A 4,784-nucleotide genomic window follows, 5' to 3' on the forward strand; every position below is an offset into this window, starting at 1 on the left:
ACCATTATTATTAACAAATGAGCAACTTTTTGCATGCCTTAAATATATAATATAATTAGACACACACACACAGAAAATATTTCTAAATAAAAAAAGCTTTTAAAGTGTTCGTTAGACAAATAATAGTTGATACAAGTGTGACATGTAAAAGAATATACAAGTGTGTATGCATATATTTGTTGTGTTCATTTTAACCTTTTTAAAAGAGCATGTCAACATCTGACATTTTTCTTTTTTTATAATGTTGATTAAAATGAATAGGTTAATATTTTGATTGGTCTTAAAGCATTGGATTGGTAGCTAATTGCAAGAGGTATGTTGCATTTGATTTAGTTTTAAAAAATTTCAATATTTTACAATTTTGAATGATAACTGTACTACTTTAGTGGAGTTTGAATATCTTAGATATTCATCCGTAGTGAAGTAGGTTCTGGGAATTCTGTGTGCTGTGGTGATAACGGAAGATTGAGAACTTGCATGTCTTAGTGAAGTAGGTTCTGAGAATTTTGTGTGCTGCGGTGATATATGGATGAAAACCTGTGTGCTGTTTGATTTGTTTGACATATTGGTGTTTATTGTGACAGATGGCTAGGCTAGTAAATTAGGGGATATGCTGCCCGATTTTCTATAGATTTTTTTGTACTTAGTTTTGTTTTGTATGTTTATTTTATTTTATTTTCTTAATTTTAATTTGTTATTAAAACAAATAGGCGCAATATGGACAAAGAATGGATGTCAGCTGATAGGATGTCAGTAGAATATATAAAAGGGGTCGATGAGTTTCTTAAATTTAGTTTGAATCATGCCAAAGATCCAAACTATATTTGTTGTCCTTGTAGTAAGTGTGGAAATATGAAAAAGATGACTGCCACAATAATAAAAGAGCACTTATATTTCCACGGGATAGACAAAAGTTATAAAATATGGTATTGGCATGGTGAAGAGCTTCATGTTACTCCGGACCCTCCTATGATGAATGAAGATCGGAATTATAGGCAATTGGATCGTGAGGATAATTTAGATGAAATGATTGACGATGCATATTATGAATCAGAAGTAGATCCCGTTAAGTTTGAAAATCTTCTTAATGACGCTGAAAAGCCGATTTACTCTGGTTGCACTAAATTTTCAAAGTTGTCAGCCCTTCTTAGATTGTACAATATAAAAGCCAAAAATGGATGGAGTGATAAGAGTTTCACGGAATTGTTAGTTTTTTTGAAAGATTTATTGCCTGAAGAAAACGAGATGCCCGTATCATTTAATTCTTTTAAGACTATTAAATTCTTATTTACTTATTCCATTATTAATTATTTGTTATGGTTTTATTAGGAGGTCGTTAAAAAAAAGGAAAGCAAGCTGGGAAAAAAACTTCTCTACCATTAGCACCACAAACTCAAAAACTAGTTCCAAAACGAGCGCCTAAGGAGTCATTGTCACAAGAGGTGCAACAACCATCTCCAATTTCGCCTAAGTTGAGACAAGTATATGAAATCTTCAATGATTGGCCTAAACATGATTATGTCGTTGAAGTGTCCATTGACTTTGATGTGTTTGGCCATGCTTGTGAATACTTTGCTCTATTTCGGGATGAAATACTTGAATTTTGTAGAAATGAGATGATTGGACAATCATGCATTGTCTCCTACATAAGGTATGCTAATAATATTTATTGTAAGGATTTCCTTTCATCAACTATTTAGTTTTCTTTTTAATTAATTATATTTGTTGGTAGGATTTTTTACCAGACACTGTTATTAGACGAGGAAAAGAGAGGATCATTGTTGTTTATGAATCCGAATAAGGTTTCTACTTCCGTGACTCGTGCAGATAGTCGTGCTCAAGCTTTATGTGATAGGATGTTATATTGCACGTCTAAAAAGCATGATTGGATAGTTATGCCTTATAACCATGGGTAAGTTTAATTATTATGCTTTTCATTGATACAAACAAATAGAATTTAAAGTTAACAACTGTGTAATACTTGTTCTTTCAACAGGGAGCATTGGATGTTATTTTTATTATATCCCAATTGGCATTATTGTTGTTTTCTGGATCCTCTCAATGCACCATTAGATAACAGGACAGCCATCAAGGAGACCATCCATGATGCATTTGAGATGTGTTTCACAGAAAGAATGAAAGCACGTCAAAAGATCAACAAACGCTCATCGGGAGTAATGTATTTCCAACCTACGGTATGTTTCTATTTGTATAGTTTATGTATATGTAAAGATGTTTAAGATATTTAATACTAAGAATTGTGCATGTATTACCAATCTTTATATAGTGTCGTAAACAACCAAACAATATCGACTGCAAATATTACGTTATGAGGATGATGAAGAATGTACTTATCAATGCACCTCATATCAAACATTTCTTGTCGAAACAGGTAATAAACAATATACAACTACATAGTATTAATCTAGTACAATTTTTATATATGCTTTGAATTTATTACCACTAACATAATTATAATTAAATTTTTGTTTTTTTTTTTCAGTTCACCTCCGACAAACCATATACTACTCAAGAAATTGACGAAGTTAGAGAAGAATGGGCAATGTCATTTTTACAATTGGTTAGAGCAAAATGAATGATGTTATAGCTAGCTAATTACAATACATGTTTAGAAATTTTAAATTTATTTCGTAAAATTTTTTTGCCATTTTTTTAGTATTTTCTTTTCAAATTTATTTTGATAGATATTCGACACTCAAATGGATATATATTTTTAAATCAAAATAAAAATTGTAGCTGTATTTTTTTTTTTTAAAATTACTTTTAAGGTCATGCAAAGCGAGTCCTACAAAATTACTTAAAGGCACTCAACCCGATTTTTTAGGACTAGCGTTGCGAGTCCTAAAAATATTTTTTTAGGACTCGAGTTACTTAAAGGCACTCAACCAGATTTTTTAGAACTCGCATTGAGAGTCCTAAAAACAATCTTTTAGGACTCGCATAGCGAGTCCTAAAAACTTAATTAAAGGCACTCAACTAGATTTTTTAGGACTCGCATTGCGAGTCCTAAAAACTTAATCAATGGCACTCAACCAGATTTTTTAGGACTCGCGTTGCGAGTCCTAAAAATAGTTTGCAATGCGATTCCTAAAAACCCTTAGTTTTTAAGGCTCTCAAATAAAGGACTCGCAATGCTAGTCCTAAAAAACAATTTTTGTAGTAGTGAATAAAACAATTCTCCACCTTGACAGATAATTCTGATTTACAAATGTTTGAAGAGGCTCAAAGTGCTTCCAAGGTCACCCTCTTCATTCTTCGGTGACCATGAGCAAATTCAGACAATGTCTGAACTTTGCTGTTGGTAATGCTTAGTGAGCATATCAGAAGGGTTCTCCTCAGTTGATACCTTTTCCAGCTTAATTTTTCCTTCTGTGATGATGTCTCGGATATAGTGCAGCCTAACATCAATGTGTTTGGTTCTTTCATGAAAAACCTGATTTTTACTAAGGTGCAAGGCACTTTGACTGTCACTCAACACAGTAATTACTCTTTGATCAATACCAGGTTCCCTAGTTAAACCTTTTAACCACAAAGCTTCCTTGACAGCTTCTGTACAAGCTATGTATTCGGCTTTGGTTGTGGACAGAGCTACAATTTACTGAAGATTTGCCTTCCAACTAATAGTGTAGTCATTAATCTGAAACACAAAACCAGTTTAAGATCTCCTAGTGTCCAAATCCCCTTCATAGTCCGAATCAACATAACCATAAACCTCTGGTTTGCCTGAACTTGAACCATAGAGTAATCCAATGTTAGATGTCCCTTTTATATATCGCATCATCCACTTAACAGCCTCCCAATGCTCTTTCCCTGGATTTCCCATATACTTGCTTACAACACTCACTCCATGGCAGAGATCTGGGTGAGTGCAAACCATGATGTACATCATGCTTCCTACAACACTAGTGTAAGAAACTCGTTGCATAAATTGGATATCTTCGTCTGAACTAGGTGCTTGAGTATATGACAATCTGAAATGTTGAGCAATTGGAGTTACAACAGACTTCGCATTATCAAAACCAAATCTCTTAAGTACCTTGGATATGTATCCTCTTTGAGAGAGTAACAATCTCTTGTGCTTTCTGTCTCTAATTATCTCAATTCCCAAAATCTTCTTTGTTGGACCAAGATTTTTCATTTCAAATTCTGTGCTCAGCATCTCCTTTACCTTATTAACTTCAGAAATAAGTTTACTTGCAATTAATATATCATCCACGTATAAAAGCAAGTATATAGCATACCTTACATTAGTTGTCTTTACATATACACAACAATCATAAAAACTTCTCTTAAAACCAGATTTAATGACAAAATCATCAAACCTTTTATACCATTGGTGTGGTGACTATTTCAGTCCATATAGAGACCTTTTTAAGAGACAAACATGGTCTTCCTTTCATTTTTCTTCAAAGCCTTCAGGTTGTCTCATATGGATTTCTTCTTTCAATTTTCCATGTAGAAAAGTCGTTTTTACATCCATCTGCTCGAGTTCCAAGTCTCCAATCGCTGTCAAAGCTAGTAACACTCGGATTTATGTGTATTTGACAACAAGTGAAAAAATTTCAGTGTAATCTAACCCCTCATGCTGTGTATAACCCTTTTCTACTAATCTTGCCTTGTAACAAGCACTTTCTATTCCAGGAATTTCTTCTTTAAATTTATAAATCCATTTTCATCCAACTATTTTCTACCGAGCAGGTTTCTTGACCAAAATCCAGGTATCATTCTTATGTAGAGAGTTTATTTCTTCTCTCATTGCAGCT

At 33.2% G+C, this 4,784-nt stretch overlaps 1 long non-coding RNA gene across 1 annotated transcript; it reads left to right on the forward strand.

Annotated features, from left to right (window-relative positions):
* Nucleotides 1-2,325: 2,325 nt before the first annotated feature.
* LOC133784095 (uncharacterized) lies at nucleotides 2,326-2,671 on the forward strand. Its single transcript, XR_009871128.1, has 2 exons — nucleotides 2,326-2,392; nucleotides 2,504-2,671. It is a non-coding gene; the product is annotated as an uncharacterized LOC133784095 (long non-coding RNA).
* The last annotated feature ends 2,113 nt before the right edge of the window (nucleotides 2,672-4,784 follow it).

Source organism: Humulus lupulus, chromosome 6, assembly GCF_963169125.1.
Source record: "Humulus lupulus chromosome 6, drHumLupu1.1, whole genome shotgun sequence".
Classification (NCBI taxonomy): domain Eukaryota; kingdom Viridiplantae; phylum Streptophyta; class Magnoliopsida; order Rosales; family Cannabaceae; genus Humulus; species Humulus lupulus.